The following is a 21470-nucleotide window of genomic DNA, read 5'->3' on the forward strand; positions in this document are numbered from 1 at the left end:
TTTTAAAATATCAGAATAGGACATCTAGTTGTATTAAGACTGCCCTTTTCTTCGATATTGATAAATAAATATTAAAATAATTTATTGAAAAAATATAAATTATTATTTATTATATTTATTTATGACTACATAATAATAATAAAAAATATTTAAATATATAAACAAGTAAAATTAAAACAATAAAAATATAATTAGAACTATATATTTAAAAGCAATAAAATAAATGAAAAGATTTAAAATTAGTGACTAAATTATAGTAAAATTAAAATTAAATATCTAATTCATAATTAATCAAAATTATAGGGATTAAACATGCTATTTTCTTATTTATTAATTTAGTGACTAAAATAAAATTATATAAAATTCGGATATTAGAATAAAATAAATTAAAAAATACTATTCAGATTAAAATATTAATTATTAAAATTAGAGGACTAAATCTGTATTTACCCAAAATATATTATTTTAATACAAAGGACTAAAATAAATAAAATTAAAATTAAAGATCTGAATTAAAAGGATTATAAACTCGATTTAGTGACTAAAATGTAAGGATTACAAATTCAAGGGATGGCGGACGGGATTTAACAATTAAAAATTACACAAATAGCCCTCCCCGAAACGACGTCGTTCGGGAAGGGCTATTTAAAGCCAAATCCGGCTGGCCCTTCGGGCCATATCTCATTTCTTTTTTTTTATTTCTCTCTCTAACTGAGAGAGAATAAAAGCTCTCCCTTCTCTCTAGCTTCCCTCATCGGGGGGAAGCCGGTCACCGGACGGCAGCCGTCTGCCGCCGTGACTCTCACCGCCGGCCACTGCATCTGGTGGCCGAAAAAATTATTTTTACACCATTATGTAGATCGGACCGTCCTAATGACGGTTCCGGTGTTCCTTTCTTTTAAAACGCTCCTAATCGGAGCAAATATAAGAAAGTACCTTCGATTTTGAAGGTTTTGGTGACGTTTGAAGAGGTCCGGTGGTCGTAGCTTCCTCGGTAAGCTTCTCTCCTCCCTTTTCTTTTGTTTTTTTGTTGCTGGTTGTTGTGAGTTGGTCTCTATTTTTGTATCTTTGCTCTCGGTTTTTGTCTCTCTGGGTCTGTGTTTTTTTCTGCAGATGGGGTGATGGCTTTATAGCCATCACCGGTGTGGCCATCGGACCGGGTAAAAGAGTAACCTTCGGTGAGTCACCGGACTCCCAGTGGTGACTCACCCCATGGCCATAACGTGGACGGCTGGTGTTGGAACTTCTGGAGCCTTCGGTTGGGGCGTGGCAGCAGCTGGAGCGACGTGGAGCGGCGGCAGCTGGAGTAGTCCCTAGGGTATCATAACCCTAGGGTTTCGTCTGGCGCCATCTGGACCGTTGGATCTAAGTTAGATCCAACGGCTAAGAAGCAAGGCGGCGGCTGGCTGAGATATAAACCCTAAATGGGTTTTAGGGTTTTTTTGTTTTGTTTGGGCCAGTCTGTTGGGCCTCGATTTGGGTTTTCTAATATTAATAAATAATATATATTAATAATAATAATAATAATTATTATTATTATTATTATTATTATAATAAATTTTAAAATAAAAAAAATAAAAAAAATGATGTCTACAGTCATTATACTCAATTTAGCCATTGAATTTTAATATATTCAATTTAATCCTATTTATAATTTACATTTTTTTTACAATTTAACCCCTCTAACTCTTTATTTTTTTCTTGCATCTCATTTTTTAGAACTAATTTAATCCATTAATTTCAATTTGTTTCAATTTGATCCTCTAACTTTTTATTTTTTTAATTTTTTTAAATTATTATTATTTCATATTGTTTTGTTTTATTATTTTTTTAAATTTAATTTTTTTATTTTATTTTTTTCTTAACCTTTGATTTATTTAATATTATTTTTATCTCATTTTTTCCTTTGATTTTTTTTATTTTTCTATTTTTATTTTTTCCCTTTGATTTATTTTTTTTAATTTTATGTTTTTTATTTTTACTTTTATGTTTTTATGTTTTTTTTTTTTTTTTTCCCTTTGATTTATTTAACATTTATTTATTATTTTATGTTTAACATTTTCGACATTTTTTTAGAGAAATTCCAACCAATCAGAGGTAAGTAATTTGAATCGGATTTTTAAATTTTAATTTTAATTTTAATTTTAATTTTAAATTTTTCGCAATTAAGACAACCGACAAATTAATTGGTACCGAAAGGGCAGTATAAGGATGCTAATCATTCTTTGACTGTAACCGACTCCCGAACCCAATACATTTTTGGTAAAATATATATCAGGTAAGATGGTGTCTGATCCACCTAACTATTTTTAAAATGATCGGTGGCGACTCTAACATGTTTTATTTAAGTCGAAGCACAATTCGGGTCCGCCCAAAAGACGACTACGACACCAATCCTAAGCAGTTTAAAGTGCCGGACTGGTTTTTGAGTAGGTAGAAGGATTACAAGGATGGGAAGTACTCCCAGATTGTTTCTAATGCTCTCGACATGAAGTTGAGAGATGACTTGGAGCGCCTGAAGATCAGGTTAATCATTCTTTGTTGTTTCTTTTTACTGATTTCTGTTCGAATTAACATTTGATGCCTGCTTTAGAAAAAAAATAAGAATTGCTAGCGACATAACTTCCGAGTTTTGTGGCAACGGATGGCAGCTAAGGTCTCGTAATACCGTCATGCTGGAACCATCGCGGGCTGAGGCACTACTGGGGCCTGGCCCAATCCGTGGTCAGCATACCAAGACTAGTGGTCGCAGAGGGAAGACTGTGGGCGTCTCTAAGAAGCGTTGAGTACTTTATACAAATACTAGTTATGTTTTGAAGCAATGTATCGTGGGGCAGAGTTTATTTACTTGCTTTTAAGCACTGTATTGTTTTCATTAAGACAAATTTTGGATGTGATTTTCTTTTTTCATATGTTTAAATTATGTTTTAGTCAATTGAGTTAGTGTCACTCAATTTTTAACACCAAATTTTAGTAGATCAGCACGAATCAAACGACCTCGGTGGTAGAAGAATTGTTGTTACTTCTTAAGGTCTTGGGTTCGAGTACCAGGGATATTAAGGGTACGAGCATTCAATGTCAAATGGTTGAGAGTTATCTTTGAACAAATATTAATTTGTACTTACACCAGATTAATAAAAAAACACTACGAATATTTGAACACGTAATTAAAAATATAATTTTTTTAAATACGAAACACAGTTGATACTAGAATATAGGATTTAAGGACTTATATATTCTCGAATTATTAAAAAAATAATTATTCATCTTCTCTTTTTTTTTTCCATTCAATTAGGTATTCAAATTAGGAAAATATATCAAATTATCCTTTGACCGTTACTGTTGTTATGTTGATGTAGTTCTTAATCTTGTTTATGGGGTAGATTCTAAAAGATATTTTTAAAAACTAGAGGGCTTACTAATTTTCTAAGAAAAAAAATTAAAATTTATACAGCAATTAAAATTTTATTGAAAGCAATAATTTTTTTTAAAAATTAAAAAACATTCAAGAAAGTATAAAATATTAGAAATATAAAAATAATAATTAAAAACTTCTGAACTTCTTTACTAAGTCTTTAGCCTATTGATGTCCCTGTAACATATTTTCAAATGAATCAACCTTGTATTGGGACAATATTTTTTTCTTACATTTTAAAAATGTTTGAGAATAGTTTACACTTAAAGCTCATGACTCAAACCAACAATGTCTTAATGTGTCAGTTGCTTCTTAAACTTCAAAATTTAAGATTCAATCGTACCAAAACTTCAAAGAGTACACAACAATTCATTAATATATATTTTTTAAATACATATATTAGAGAGAAAATATTCTACACGTGACTTTAATATTAATCAATCTAACAATGTCTGAATATTATACAGCGATTTAAGCCTCTGGATTAACTTGCTCAACGGATATACAATTTAGTACTCAATTACAAATTCCATCAGAATATCAAATCGCTAAAGACTATAAATTTCGAAAATCACTTCAAATGAGTCTTTTTAACCCAAAAGGCATGGAAAAAAATTATATCATATCGTTAAAGACTATAAATTTCGAAAATCAATCTAATCCTATCCAAAAATGATCCATTCCTCAGGGTGAACCCAATACAAAAGAATAACAAGCATTAAAACTATGGCTGTTTCTTTTCTCATCCTAATCAATAATCATATGGATAAACCAATTACTTCCTGAAAAATCAGAGTTATTGTATGCCTTTTTAACTTACCTACATGGAGAATTAGACTTTAGTGTCATGTTCGTTAGAATCTGATAAGCTACCCGGCTTTGGTTGTCGGGTTGTAGGGAGAGACAAGCTCCGGCGCTCTTTCCCACCGGGCTTAGATGAAGCATTTCCATACCAAATCATTCCAGCCACAGCTATGATCATCCCCATAACCACATGTAGATTGAGACCCTCTTTTCCAAAGAAAAAGAATCCCATTATCAACACAAGGATCGTCTTCATATGGCCAAGTACTTGAAAAGACACTGCAGTAAATCTGCCGATGCAGATGAACTGGCTGAGGTTCGTTCCAACTGCTATGGTACACGAAAGTATGATAAACATCTGCATCCAAACAAAAACGTTGTGACTAATCATGTAAAACCTAAAGTCAGGAAAAAAAAAACAACTGGATGCACACAACCCACATACTTTATAACCTATACAAAACTGCAAAAAGGAAAAGGCAGACACCAAAAATTTACAGTAGCAAAACCACATAAAAATGTACCAAGTTGTTTCAACTCAAAGATTACAATATCAACGCATAGGTCTGTTTTATCAAGAAGCTAAAGAGACAGAAAAGAGAACCGGTACATCTGTTATAATGTGCTGCACGCTCTTACACCGACTCTTCTTTTTAACCCCTTGTACATTGATAAGGGAATATAACCCTCCAAAGACATGAAAAGAATTGAAAAAAGAAACATTGCATGGACCAATACTGATATCTGAAAATCATACCCAAGTTCGAGTAACAAACTTGTTAATCACACTAAAAATTAAATGCTTTTCTTCAATCAGAATAGATTGAACACATATACAGTATACTCCTGCTAAGCCTTAAAATCATTTAGTGGATAGATGTTTTAAGATCTGTTAGGCACCATACCACCATATGGCTTGTGAGCAGGGGATGCATGCAGATTGCAATAACATAATATACAATGCAAATTAAATACAACAGTAGGCCGCAAAAAATACAAGTAACTGCATGAATTATAGTATGCACATTCACAAACACGAGCAATTTTATTCATAAACATGATTACAGCAACTTTGAAACAACTAAATTAACCTTGTTCTATACCGTTGACAACAATCACCATGATGCACAAACTTCGTAATGCAAAGACTATATAAAGATAGAGCACTTACGATGGATACTAGGTTATAACTATAGGCATCAACTCTCTTGCTTGTCAACCAATAATCCAGAAATGGACCTAATATCAGAAGAGTTCCACAGCCTGGGCTGGAGCAGTGTGCCCCAGCAGGTTGAAGGAACTAAGATTATACCTTCGCTGAAGGTGATGTACATACTGCACAAATAAAAACAAAGAATAAGTAAATCGAGACATTTTATTAGTTTAAGATCTACAAATGTATAGCAATGGTTATATAGAAGACTCAGTTTATATGTACAAGAATTGACAACTTACATACTGCTGCAGAGAAGTACTCCAAACTGCAATGAAGGCAGCTACGAAACCTTTGATATTAACACTCACATCGGTTACAGTACAAACACCAACACCGACAAGAACTACAGCTATGCTCAGCTTTGTATCTCTGGAGTACCGGATCTTGTAATTTACAACTTCCAAAAAACAGGATACAGGAATCATACTAAGCTTAGCAATCTGTCATTGAATTAGAGAATTTTTTATTTAAAAATCATTTAAAAATCATTTAAAAAATACTATTAGTAAAATCTAGCAAATAATATACTTTACCTGACAAAATCCCACAGAGTTCCACATCAGACTAACATTCATTCCAACAATAGAGAAGTTTGAAAACAAAACAAATTTCAAAAGCTCTCCCAAGGGTAGATGAGAAGATTGAATGTATCCCAACCATCTTAGAACAACTGTCATTAAGGTTGTGGTGGCAAAATGCAGACCAGTTAATGTTGTGGCTGTGACAATTTGCAATCAAATACAAAGAATTAGCGACAGTTTATGGCATACTTATTCCAGTAAAACATAATCTAAACACATTCATTGAGTAACAAAAACCAGAATCTTTAGCTTACTTTTACTTGCAAATGATTATCATATTAGCATTACAATTGTCCTACACTTACCATCAATTACTTCAAATTTTCAAGTCAAGGCTTCCTCTTCATCTCTACTTACAATAACATCCTCCTTTTATTATTTTATTTTTCAATTGTTTTCCACAACTTTCAACCCGTTTCCTTCCCTTCTACAACAGGTAAAAAGGAAGGGGGTAGGTGGGGAGGGGAATCAAAACCATGAACTTCCCTTTCTCCACCATTTAACCCTAAATAAAGCTCATTCCTACACAGGATAAGGCCAATTGTATAGCTTTTTGCAGTACCAGTTATCAGCTCTCCATCCTTAGCACACCACAATCTCAGTTGTCAAATATTTAGAACTATTCCCCCTGGTGATTTCATTTTCCAAGAGAATGCTAACAACAATTGCAATTTAATCGAACTATAGCTGGCTAACATCATGAACAGTTTGTGACACACACACACATATTGAGGGTGGGGCACAAACAAAAGAGTTAAAAGAGAAATTACCAAAACTGAAACCATAAGTAGCCATTAAGGCTTTATTGACAATAATAATTCCAACAGAAGTGACAACATTGAACATCCAGGCAGAAGCATCTACAACTGCTTTTCTATCAGCCTTATTAGTTGGAGCCATTTTATGTTTTGTTTCAAGTGACAACCCTAAATCCTGTATCACTCAACGTTCTTTAAGTAATTCATCCCCGCACATATGGTGTCCAAGTGTTTTCAACAACCTCAGCAATAAGTCCTACAAAAAATAGAAACATAGCAGCAAATAAGAACACAATAAATAAATAAAAAAAACTGGGAAAAGGTCCAAAGCCCTTTGGTTTTCCCTGTGTAAGACAAGTTATTTAGCTAAAATTTCTGCATCATATGCTAACCAAATTTCCAAGATCAGTTTCAGCATTTTACAACCAAGATACCCATCTGCCCAACTCAAAGCCTAGACTTTCACTAAAACATCTTCTGCCTCTGACACACTAGCAGCTTCGTCAACAGATCTTATAACCAATAAAAGGAGTGGAGCTACCTGAAAATCCATATTAATCTCAAAAGGAGACCAGACTTGCTACTTACTATGTATAAGCAATGAGTGCAAACCACATCCATAGACTTTAAAATCATTGTGCTCATTAGATCCTGGAGACTATGGAGTACAGCACTACTCATGAATTGAACTCCAACTTATGATTTCTTTCTACACTTAAACGACAGTCAATGTTTGAATCAAATTCAAAACACAAATTCATGCAGAAAATACACAGCTAGTTATACATTTGAATCCTCCCTCATCAAAGATAGATGTAAAATTCCACATTAGTTAGACACAGTGATCATAGCACATTAAGAAACGAACATCTGAACCGTTAATTGGACTATGGCTAATCTACTTTAGATTTCCCTGAGTGATCAATCAGAAAAAGCAGAGAATTACACTGAACTGTTTTAACACTAAAAATAACAGCAAAATAAATTAACTCATCAATCACATCACAGATCCAGATCCAGATCAGGTAAATATGAAAAAGAATGACAACAATGGAAATTAGATCTAACAGGAAAACAGTGTTGGATCTCATAATTAATATCAACGAAGAAAGCAAATAACAGATCTAACGCATAAAGGATAATGAAAACGACGGGGAAACAATACCGATTTGGAAAGGCAGACGTCGTATGAGAGAGATAGGGGGAGGGAGGGAAACGAAGGGAATCGGAAAGAAAATGACTGTTTCGAAATAGTGAGGACGGCAAGTGTAAACTGAGCAAGGTGGGGTTAATTATTTTGTTTGGTTCCCCAGAGAGTTGGAGGGGGGGGGGGGATTTTTTTTTGGCAAATATTAAAATTAGTTGGAAAATGAAGGGAACTTGGAAAGAGTAGTTTTGTTTACGTCAATCTAATAGAAGATTAAAAAAAATATTATTAAAAATGTTAATATTTTTTAATATTTTTTTATAGAATGTTACTTAAAATATTATATTTTTATTGAAAATATTAATTTTATTACTTAAAATGAATATTTTTGATATTAATATTTTTAATATAAAAATAATATTTTAAATAACACCGATATTAATAATTTTAATAAAAAATAATAATAATTTTAATAAAAAATAATAATATTTTAAATAACAATATAACAAAAATATTAAATAATAATAATATTTTTAATAGTACATTTTTTACCTTAAACATCTCCTCGTAAAGTAAGTCGAACAAAATAAAAAAGCAGGCTGACAAAAGCCAGCAAATCTGATGTGAACATCAAGTCTGCATTTCACATTTTATTCTCCCTCAAATTCAATATATAATTGGGATAACTGGAGTAGAATGATTTCAATAGTTAAAAATAATAATTATTATATTTAAAGATTTTAAATTCAAGTATATTATTTATATGTCTTTCGAATAAATACTAGTAGAAAAAATATAGAATTAGAGGCACCATTAGAGTTTAAAAAAAATCCAAAAACATTTTTGGTCCTAAAAGTTATTTAAAAAATAATATATTTTTATTAGTATAAGGTGACTATAAGATAATATATAATATAGGTTCAAAGAATCTCAATCATTTGATATTAAATACTCATATCTTGCATGCATGATACTCGAACTCAGAGTCTTAATAAATAACAATAATTTTTAACCATGATTGTCGTTTAGTTTTGTAATAAAAACAATAGTATTAAATAAGAATGTATTGTAGAATTCAAAAAAGCTCGTTTTATGAAATTTTATTTGAATTTTATTTTATATTTATAATTAATTTAATTTTTATAATAAAAAATATTAAAAAAAATACCGATAACTTTAAAAATAATAATATCAAGGTAAAAAAAATATCGAAAACATATCGTTAACTATATGGTTGATCACTTATGTTTGTATTTTGTCCACTTTTCCTCACTGATTTCAAAAAACATAATATATAAAATTTCGTTTTTAATTAATTAAGATATGATCACTTTCGTTTTTATTTAATTAAGATGTAGTCACCACGGGTTAACTATAGTTAACCGTTAAAATATTAGGTGACGTGATATTTTGGTATAATCACATATTTGGTCAATGTTATTTATATATTCTCTCAATTTAATCATACTTTTAATAAATTAAAATAAATTTAATCATCCAATCAAATGACGCCACGTGGCATAATCTATATATATTAACTTTAAAAAATATTTTTATAACTTAAATTCATAATATTTTATATATATTAACTTTAAAAAATATTTTTTATATTAACTTATTAAATAAATATTATTATTAATTTAATTTAAAAATATTTTTATTATATACAAAAATATTTTTAATTGAAAATATATATGGTTTATTCTTATCTAAACTTTTAAAAATATATTTTATTATTATGACACGTGGCATAATTCGATTGAAGGATTAAATTTATTTTAATTTATTAAAAGTATGACTAAATTGAGATAATATGTAAATATTAGGGACCAAATGTGTGATGATACTAAAATATTTAATTGCCACGTCACTTAATATGTTAATTATTAACGATAGTTAGCTCGTGGTGACCACATATTAATTAAATAAAAATAAAAGTGACCATATATTATATTTTTGAAATCAGTGAGGAAAAATATACAAAAATAAACATAAGTGATCAACCATGTAGTTAACCTAAAAATACATAAGGTTCTTGTACTTTTCAAAAGAAAATTATTTTTACACTCAATTGAACCTCAAACTTAGAAAAATAACTCAATATTACTCTTTGACCAATGATTCGTTTATAGTTACGATGCTGACGTGATATTTTACGGTGCTAACGTGTCAGTTCACAATGACTGGTGACGTGCTTGATAACGTAGTAAATGGATTAAATTAGTTTTTTATTGACTTCAAGAGTAAAATTATTTTTTTAAGTTCACGGACTTATTTAATTTTAAAAAAATATATTTAAAATTTAAAATATAAAATATACAAAAAATTAATATAAAAATACTAAAAAAATTAAATTACTAAAAATTTAAAAATATGTATACATTAATATTGTGTTTGAAAATGTTATTGTTAAATAATTAATTGAATTTAGAGGCTAATTATAATTTGAATTTTATTTTATTTAGTAGTATAATTATATTTTTATATTTGTATACGTCAATTCTAATGTGAATTTTATTTTATTTTTATTTTGTAGATACTAATTTGTTATTCCATTAAAAAATTAAAAAATAAATATTAGGGTTAATTACCTCATTCATACATGAAGTATACCCAATTCTCAATTTTATACATAATGTATAAAAATTCTCGATTTCATACATGGTGTTTTCTGCCGTTAACGGGTTCACCCATTTTCATCATGGAATGTTGTTGAACTATGTTTCAATATAACAATTTAAGGAAAAATGGTTTTTGGACTTGAATTGAATTTACAAAATGTATTTGGACTTAATTGAATTTATTCAAAATTTACAAAAATAATTCAAAGTTCTTTTAATTTAAAATTGAGCACAAAAATGTTTTTATAAATAGTAATTTACTGTTTGAACAGTAAATCACTGTTTGAACAGTACACCGAGGCTCAAAAATTCCAGTATGTAAAAGGGGAACCGATTCCCCCCAAGGGGTACCGATTCCCTCACTGTTCATCAGCCCAACGGTCATAATATTTGAATATTATGAAGGGGTATCGATTCCCTATGAAGGGGTACCGATTCCCCCCATTATGGGCAGCCTATTTTTGCAGAAAAATCATTTCCAAACGGCTCCAAAACATCCCCAACGGTTAGATATGACTTCAAACACATTCCAAGATATAAATACAAGCTAAGGACACTTGAAGAAGTAAGAGAACAACTATCCAAGCAATCAAACACAAGAGAAGAGTTTTTCATTCTTATTTCATCTTTCTCTTGTAAATATTTTGTTCTTGTGAGCTCAATCTTGTAAACACCTACCTTAGAGAGGTTTTCTTGTTTACATCTTTTATCCTTTTGTAAAGGGGAAAGGTTCTAGCTAATCCCGTGTAAAATCTAGGGAAAAGTTCTAGTTTAGCCAGGAAAAACTAGGGAATTTGTAAGGTTACTCTTTATCCTCAAAAAAAGAACAAATTAGTGAATTTGTTGGAAAATCCTTGGTGAGGAGCTAAGGTAGTGGACGTAGACTTTGATTGAGAAAGTCGAACCACTATAAATCGCTGTGCAATTCTCTATCTTTCAATCTCCTTACTCCCCAAACACAAAACCATTCCGACCCCTCTTTATAAATCGTTCCGATTATCGTTTCGAGCTTCCGAAAATCCTAACAATTGGTATCAGAGCCTAACTCGTTAAGAAGGTTTAACCACCTTGAGACGATCCTAGAAGAAGCTCTACCAATTCCCTACACAACCGAGAAGATGGCTTCCACCTCCGGCTCGTTCACATGGAAGACTCCCTACCAACCGACAAACCTCCATACTTTAATGGAGTCAACTATCATCATTGGAAGAAATTAATGAAGGTATTCATCCAATCCAATGATCTTGATGTATGGGAGATAATCGAGAATGGCTACTCTTCTCCAAAGAAGAAGGAGAAGAAGCGGAGTGACAAAGAACGGAAGAAAGCTCAACTTAATGCCAAGGCCATGCACATGTTGTTTTATGCATTTGGTCCTGAAATCTATGAAGGGGTTTCTTCATGTTCAAGTGCCAAGGAGCTTTGGAATAAGCTCGATGAAATCCATGGAAACAAGAAAGAAGAACCAACAAAGGTGGTGTCTCTAATGGCTTATGAAGAGCCCGATGTATCTTCTAACTCAAATAAATTTAATTCATATACATTTGATGAGTTACAAGATGCTTTTAATAGGTTATATTCGGAGTTTGAGACCATGAACTCCAAATATAAGAAAATAATTTCAAAATTTAAAATTGAAAACGATTTTCTTTTGAAAACAAAAATAGATTTTGAAAGCCAAAATGAAATTTTGAAAAAGGATTTAGAGCTTTCAAAAATAAAAATTGATAGTTTTGAAAAACAAAATTTTGATTTAAAAGTTAAGCTTGAATGCTTAACAAAATAAAAAGAAATCATTTTAAATAATTCATTTAGTTCAATAATGAAAATATGCTCACATTGTCATTATCATGGTCATTTGGAACATACTTGTCCTTTGAAGAAAGGAAAACATTTTAAAATTAGGCAAGTATGGGTTCCGAAAGGAACAAGGGGCATTGAAACTAACGTCCAAGGATCCAAAGCAATTTGGATACCAAAATCTACTTAAATGTCTCTTGTAGGTGTGTGTGAGCAATGGTGATGAGAGTGATGATATTCAAGATGCTCCAGCCACACATGAAAAAGGAATGGGTAACCTCTAAGCTTAATGCTTTTAATTTAGGTTATTTGGTTGCTCATTTGATTTTAAGCATGCATGAGTTTTGGTTTTAAATGATTATGCATCATTGTTTTAATCTCATGTATGTTGAAAATATGATTATGATGAACATTTATTTTTGAGAATTTTTAGTTCATCATAATGAATTTTGGTCAAAATTGGTTTTAAAAGCTAATGATATCTCTCTAACAATTGATATCCAATTTCAAAAATACTTTGATTAAATGATATCTCTCTAGCAATTGATATCAAATTTTTAAAATTGCATAACATTTTTGGAAAACTTTATGCAAATGCACTTAATTTTAGCAATTAGTATTAATATCAAATTTCAACAATTGGTATTGCATAAAGTATTTTAGACTTGAATATATTGAATTTCATGTGCTACAAACATGTTTGTTATTCTTTTTAGAAATTCAATATTTTGTTTAAGTGTCAAGATCTTAAAAGCTTAATTTTGTTTGGAATACATTTATTGAGGGGGAGCTTTGATTTTTCAAATGATTTTTAAATGTAAAATTCCTACTTACTCTCCAAAGTTATTTTAAACTTCAAAGATCAAATTATTTTTGATATAACAAAAAGGGAGAGAAGTTTAGTTTGAAAAATTCAATTTCTTAATGAAAAATGGGGAGCTTAACATTTTCATATGTTTTCCAACAACTAGTATCTTTTTCATTAAACATTTTATTAAGGGGGAGTTTTTGCCAAAAATAAATTTTCAAATGTTTTGTTATATCAAAAAGGGGGAGATTGTTGAACTATGTTTCAATATAACAATTTAAGGCAAAATGGTTTTTGGACTTGAATTGAATTTACAAAATGTATTTGGACTTAATTAAATTTATTCAAAATTTACAAAAATAATTCAAAGTTCTTTTAATTTAAAATTGAGCACAAAAATGTTTTTTATAAATAGTAATTTACTGTTTAACAGTAAATCACTGTTTGAACAGTACCCGAGGCTCAAAAATTCCAGTATGTAAAAGGGGAACCGATTCCCCCCAAGGGGGTACCGATTCCTCACTGTTCATCAGCCCAACGGTCATAATATTTGAATATTATGAAGGGGTATCGATTCCCTATGAAGGGTACCGATTCCCCCCATTCTGGGCAGCCTATTTTTACAGAAAAATCATTCCCAAACGGCTCCAAAACATCCTCAACGGTTAGATATGACTTCAAACACATTCCAAGCTATAAATACAAGCTAAGGACACTTGAAGAAGTAAGAGAACAACTATCCAAGCAATAAAACACAAGAGAAGAGTTTTTCATTCTTATTTCATCTTTCTCTTATAAATATTTTGTTCTTGTGAGCTATATCTTGTAAACACCTACCTTAGAGAGGTTTTCTTGTTTACATCTTTTATCCTTTTGTAAAGGGGAAAGGTTCTAGCTAATCCCGTCTAAAAGATAGGGAAAGGTTCTAGTTTAGCCCAGAAAAACTAGTTTATCCTCAAAAGAAAGAACAAATTAGTGAATTTGTTGGAAAATCCTTGGTGAGGAGCTAAGGTAGTGGACGTAGACTTTGATTGAGAAAGTCGAACCACTATAAATCGTTGTGCAATTCTCTATCTTTCAATCTCCTTACTCCCTAAACACAAAATCGTTCTGACCTCTCTTTGCAAATCGTTCCGATTGTCATTTCGAGCTTCCGAAAATCCTAACAAATGTGACGTGACACTTTAAAATATATATTTTTTAATTTTTATTTTTTTAAAAAAGAACTTTAATATTCAACCATTCAAACCATTGCCCATTGATGTTCAACCTTCTCCGGTCATCCATGGTGTGCACAGTCATCATCGCCGACATTGTTGTCTTCCCACAATCAAATTTTGACTGTCTATTACCTTTGTTCTTCCGTTGTTCGTCGAAAATTCATGAGACCATTCGAGTTCATTGTTGCTGATCTCTACCATCGTTGGTCGGTGATCGTCACTGCCATCATCACGGGAGCATCTTGCCACTGTGACCAAAACCCTATCGATCGTTTATTGTGAATAGTTACCGATCTCTGTGGAAGACACTTCAAAGGTTCACTAGAAATAAGTTCCTCACAGGCATCACCACTAGAATCCTCAGAATATTCCGTTCAAAATCCAGTCGAGTTTGTCCCCTCGTCGTCGTTGCCTTAACTGATCATCGTCGCTAGCCTGTTGGGATCTTGTGCCAAAAATATGGAGAAAGATTTATTTTTTTAAAAAAATAATTTTTTTTAAAGTTCCACATGCCATTTTGTTAGTGGTCACAAGGTTCCACGCCATCTTCCGTGACAGAAATGGGTGAACCTTTTAACGACAGAAAACACCATGTATGAAATCGAGAATTTTTAAGCATTATGTATGAAACTGAGAAATGTGTATACTTTATGTATGAATGAAGTAATTAACCCTAAATATTATTAGTGGCAAAAAATCTCAAACACATGAAATTATATTCACATTGACTTTATAGAATTGAAATTGATGGTATGTCTAATTTCTTATTAATTTTTTATGAAATCAAGTTTAAGTGAAGTTTATTTCCCTCTATCTTGTTATATTAACTAAAATCCTCTTAATTTTATAATTCTTTTATATATATTTTTAAATTATATAATTTCAAGATAATTTGTAAATACATTTTAATTTCACTTTATAATATTTATTTAATTCAATTTCATAAAAATCTAGTAAAATAAAATTAGAAATACATTTAGAGTTTAAGATAATTAGAAGTAAATATATAAAATAAAATTGTGCATGATGAACGAGTTAATATTTATATAAATAAGGCTTAAATATAAAATAAGTGCCTAATTATAACGTTTTTCACGAATAGGTGCCTACAATATTTTTGAATGATTATGGTGCCTAATGTTACAAACGTTACCACTTTAGGTGCATGGGCTGTAAACACCAATAATTTTCTCCATTAAGTGACATGTGTCGTCCTCAGATAATTTTGAAAATTTTATTTTTAAAAAAATAAAATATATATTAAAAAACCCAAAATTTTCAAAAATCATAAAAATTACCCAAACTTTAAAAACCCTAAATCTAGTCCTTACACTCATGCCGTAGTCGCTTTCCACCGCCGCTATCGTCGATTGGACTTCCACCTAAGACGTTGAACCATGTTTTATAATATTTTGATATAACAAATTAAGGAAAAATGTTTTTGGACTTGAATTGAATTTATTCAAATTTTCAAAGTTTTCAAAAATAATTCAAAGTCCATTAAAAGTGAATTTGAGCACAAAACTTATTTTCAACGTACGTAGACCTATATTGTTCTTACAATATCGATACTATATTAACAGTATCAACATTGTTCATATGGTATCGATACCAAAGGTAAGAGAAGTATCGATACTCTCTAGGTAGTACCGATACTACCAGCTTGCTCAAATTCTAGAATGTAAAATAGGTAGCGATACCCAAAGGTGTACCGATACTACTTTACATAGTAGTATCGATACCATGAAGGATAGTATCGATACCGTCATGCCCAACGACTAGTAACGACTATTTTGTTTAAATATTACAAAGGTAGTACCGATACTCCCTATAGGAGTACCAATACCCTTTGTCCTTGGTAGTTTTATTTTGAAGAGAAAAATCCCCAATGGCTCTAAATCACTCCCAATGGTTAGAAACGACCACAAACACATTCAAACACATAAATAAAAGTTCAAGACACTTGAAGAAGAGTTAGAACACCTATCCAAGTAATCAAACACAAGATAAACATTTTTCACTCTTTGTTTTCTTTCTCCTGTAAATATTGTGTTTTTGTGAGCTTTAATTTTGTAAACACCTACCTTTAAGAAGTTTCTTTATTTACTTCTTTTTAGTTTTTGTAAAAGGAGTTTTGGTTCTAGCTAAGCCTTTGAAAAGCTAGGGAGTTTGTAAAGGTTATTTCTTTGTCCTTGAAAAAGATATAACAAATTAGTGAATTTGTTGGAAAATCCTAAGCGATGAGCTTAGGTAGTGGGTACAGAATTTGGTTGAGAAAGTTGAACCACTAAATCCTTGTGCAACAATTTTATATCCCTTTAATTCTCCTTACTCCCTAAAATTCTCAAAAAGCCAATTACCCCCTCTTGACACTTTTTCGATTGTCAAATTTGAACTTCATAAATCCTAACAATTGGTATCAAAGCTTGACTCTTTAGAAGGATTCACATCCTTGAGACTATCCTTGAAGAAGCTCTATCGATTTCCAACACAACCGACAAGAAGATGGATTCGACCTCTGGTTCTTACTATATTGAAGACTCTCAATCGGTTAACAAGTCACCGTATTTGAATGGAGAAAATTATGCCTATTGGAAGAATAAGATGATGCTTTTCATTCAAGCCAACGATCTAGGAGTTTAGAACTCTATCATGAAAGGATACTCCATTCCAACAGGCAAGATGGATGATTAGAGTGATGAAGAGAAGAATAAGTTCCAACTCAAAGCTAAGGCTATGCACATCCTCTTTTGTGCATTAGGCCCAGATGAATATGGAAGAGTATTCTCTTGTTCTAATGCCAAGGATATTTGGGACAAGCTCCAAGTCACTCATGAAGAAACCAATGAAGTGAGGGAAACCAAGATCAGTCTTCTCAATCATAACTATAATAATTTCAAGATAAAACTGGATTAAGACATCAAAGCTATGATGAATAGATTTTCCGTGATTGTCAACGGCTCAAGAGATTTGGAGAAGTAATCCCTAATGAGAAGCTTATGAGAAAGATGATATACTATCTTCAAAGTTTTAGTAATCAAAGAAGACAACGATTATCGAAGCTAAGAAGCTCAAGTCACTCACTCTTGATGAGCTCATCGATTCTCTTCTCACTCATGAGTTGATGGTAAATGAAGAAGAAGAAGATGAAGAAAAGAAGAACAAAAAGAATGAGGTAGGCATTGCCTTCAAATCCACCAATGAGAGGAATTAAGAATCAAATGAACCCATTGTTTCATGGAAATAGATGGCCAAGCTCTTCAAAAGATTCTAGAGATTCATGACTTCCAAGGAAGTGAAGCATGAATCAAGAAAAATGAAGAGTCCCCCGGTGTCCTTCAATTGTCAAAGAACGGGGCATGTCAAGTATGAATGTCTCCTCTTAAAGAAAAAGGCATCTAGTAAAAATAAGATATTTGTGGCAGCTTGGAATGATGGAGATGACTCCAATGATGAAGATGAAGCAGACAACCTATGCCTTATGACCATCAATGAAGTTTAATGGTAACTTCTAACTCTAGTTAATTAGATTCTTATTCTTTTGTGAGTTACAAGTTGCTTATAAAAAGTTGTATTTGGAATTTGAGACCATAAATTCCAAATATAAGAAATTAATTTCAAAACTTAAAGTTGAAAATGATTTGGTTTTGAAAGAAACAATTGATTTTGAAAAACAAAATAAATCTTTGAAAAATGATTTAGAGCTTTCAAAAATCAAAATCAATTATTTAGAAAAAGAAAATTTTGATTTTAAAGTTAAGATTGAGAGCTTAACAAAAGAAAAAGAATTAATTTCTAAAAACAACTCATTATGTTTAAAAATGGAAAAATGCTCACATTATCATTTTCATGGTCATATGGAACATGATTGTCCTATAAAGAAAATGAAATCTTTTAAAATTAGAAAAGTATGAGTCTTAAGGGAACAAGGGGCATTGAAACTAACATTCAAGGATCTAAAGCAATTTGGATACCAAAATCTACTTAAATGTCTCTTGTAGGTGTGTGTGAGCAATGGTGATGAAAATAAAGACATTCAAATGCTCTAGCCACACTTGAAAAGGAATGTGTAACCTCTAAGCTTAATGTTTTTCTTTGATTAATTGATTGCCTAGTTGTTGTTTGCATGAATGAGTTTTGATTTTAAATAATTTTATGTTTTCTGTTTCATGTATGTTAAAGAGTGTTGTGATGAACATTTTCTAAAGTTTAATGATTTTTCATAAATGGTTGTTCATCATAATGAATTTTGGTAAAAATTGGCTTTTAATGTTTTGTTTTGAAAATTTTTAAATTTTTTACCTCAATTTAAATTTATTCATACAACTTATTTCAAATGATATATCTCTAACAATTAATATCAATTTTTCAAATGCATAACATTTTTAGATAACTTTATGCATATGCACTTAAATTCAACAATTGATATTGCATAAAGCTAATTAGACTTGGATATATTGAATTTCATATGCTACTAACATATTTGTTCATCTTTGTTGAAATTCAATTTTTTTAAGTGTCAAGCTTTCAAAAGTAAAATATTTGTTTGGAATGCTTTTATTAAGGGGGAGTTTTTGAGTTTTCAAATGATTTTACGATAAAATTTACCACTTACTCTTCATTGTTATTTTTTGAACTTTAAAGATGAATTATTTTTTATATAACAAAAAGGGGAAGAAGAATGGCTTAAAAAATTTATTTCTCAATGAAAAAGGGTAGTTTTTAACTTTTTCCAAAATATGTCTATTTTTCATTAATGTTTTATTAAGGGGGGCTTTTGCCAAAAACAATTTTTCAAATGTTTTGTTATATCAAAGAGGGGGAGATTGTTGAACCATATTTTATAATATTTTGATATACCAAATTAAGGCCAAATGTTTTTGGACTTGAATTAAATTTATTCAAGGTTTTCAAAGTTTTCAAAAATAATTCAAAGTCCATTAAAAGTGAATTTGAGCACAAAACTGATTTTCAACGTACGTAGTATCGATAATTTACTTACATTATCGATACTATTTGAACAATATCGATAATGTTTTTAGACACTATATTTTATCCGGATTACATTTGAGTCCATTTACAAATGACTCAAAAGAAAGCCTAATTCCGGGAGCCCATAACAATGTAGGCCCACGTGACAACCCAACAACAATTAGGATTTTCTCTAAACCCCATCAACCATCACTCATCCTATGCCATTATATGTGGACCTCGTCTAACGATCTAGATCAAAGCAAACTAGGGTTTTTATCCTAACAAAAATTAGGGGTTTTATCCTTAATGACAAGTGCCGCTGCATGTGAGGATGCCCGATCAGCCCATGTGCGCCTGTCTCTTGATGTCACCCCCCAGTGAGATTCGCGTCGATCACCAAATTGGGTCTCATGCATGCACCCGATTGCCCTACTCTGGCGTGATTTTCGTCGAAGAGATCATTTTCCCTCTCGATCATGCAACAAAAAGTAAAGGAAATAGATTATTTTTTTACCTCTTTTGTGCAACAAAATATTATGTATAAAAGAACCCAATGAACAGTGTAAAATCCATCTTGTAACCATTTGAAAAAAAATCAATAGAGCAACCAAAACATCAGATTCAAAAGGCCACAATCCATTTTGTCATAGGTATTTTCCACCTTTCACATACAAATCTTATTTTCAAAATAAGAAACAAAATGAAATAAAAGAAAGTTTTTTTTACCTTCAGTTTTGGTGTGTGCCACCGGACAGAAAGCGTCGGAGAGGCAAAAGAAGTCTATTTTAAGGGTCTCGGGTGGCCAAAAGTCTAAAGGTGAGGACTTTCTAGCCGGTAGGAGCCTTTTTTGCCCTTTCTAGAAAGGTGTTTAGGTTAGGGATGTGAAAAGGTGTTAGCTTTGGTTGTTTAGGATTGTGTCAGTTAGATCGGCCATCGTTGGTGATGGCCGGAAGATTAAGAGTCGTTGACGTACGACGGAGCAAGGGGAGGTTTTGTTTTCGGTCGAGGGTTCCTCTTAGGAATAAGGGAGGCTTTGGTTCTTTTAGGTCTCGGTTTATGGCTTAAGTTAAGAAGATAAACTTGGGGGTTTCGTCAGGGTAGTGTTTGGCCACCGATCTATGGTGGCCGATCGAGATTTTAGCCTTGAAGCTTCGACTGGCGAGATAGAAATGAGGGATGAGGGAGAGAAAAATAAAAAGGGGCTGATGATATTTAGTGGCTAGGGCTTGCTTTTTACCCAAAATAGCCAAAAATAAGGTATATATAAGCCTAAAAATGGGAAAATCATTTTTAAGCCCTTCAACCCTTACCGTATTTTCACAAACGACCACCAATTCTTTGTGTTAAATCACGTTTAAGTTCCTTTAGTTTTGTCACGTTTTTACATTCTGGTCACTGAATCTCTGTGTTTTATTTCATTTTAGGCGCTTTATTTTCATTATTTTTCAATTTGGCCACTAATATGTTATATTTCGTGTTTTATTTATACTGATTTCTGCTCTTTGTTTTCATTCCTTTTATTTGAGTCAGTGACTTACTAACATCCTAACATTTATTTTATTGTTCGAACTAACATACTAACTTTTATTTATTTGTTCTTATTAATATACTAATTTTTTATTTTTACTGTTATCACTAACTTACTAACCTTTTATTTTATTGTACAAACTAACCCCCTAACTTTTAAATTTATGCAATTTGTTTCTATTTTTTATTTTATTTATTTTCCAACACTTTAAATTCCAGTACTTTATTTTTATGCCCTTTAGTTTTCTAGCATTTTATTTCAGTCATTTTCTTAATTTCCACATTTTATTTTCTGTATTTACATTTAAGCATATTAACTTGCACTTCATTTTATTTTAGTCACTGATCTTGCTTGTGGTATATTTACATTTAGTGCCTATATTTTTCGCTATTTACATTTCAACCTTGTTTATTTATTTATCCTCTTATTTTGTTGGTATTTTTAATCTTGGTTGTTGGTTTAGAAAGTTTGCATGTCGGTCCATTGTTTAGGCTAGTAGGCTACCGATGTTTGACTCGTATTTGAGATTGTAATCGGACTTGGTTATCTTTATTATATATGTAAATAAGAAAATTTTATTGTGAGGAAATCTATGAAG

At 31.2% G+C, this 21470-nt stretch overlaps 1 pseudogene; it reads right to left on the bottom strand.

Annotated features, from left to right (window-relative positions):
* Positions 1-4223: 4223 nt before the first annotated feature.
* LOC120177697 lies at positions 4224-8090 on the bottom strand (annotated as a pseudogene).
* Between the last annotated feature and the right edge of the window lie 13380 nt (positions 8091-21470).

The sequence above is a fragment of the Hibiscus syriacus genome, unplaced genomic scaffold (assembly GCF_006381635.1).
Source record: "Hibiscus syriacus cultivar Baekdansim isolate YM2019G1 unplaced genomic scaffold, ASM638163v2 tig00112305_pilon, whole genome shotgun sequence".
NCBI lineage: Eukaryota > Viridiplantae > Streptophyta > Magnoliopsida > Malvales > Malvaceae > Hibiscus > Hibiscus syriacus.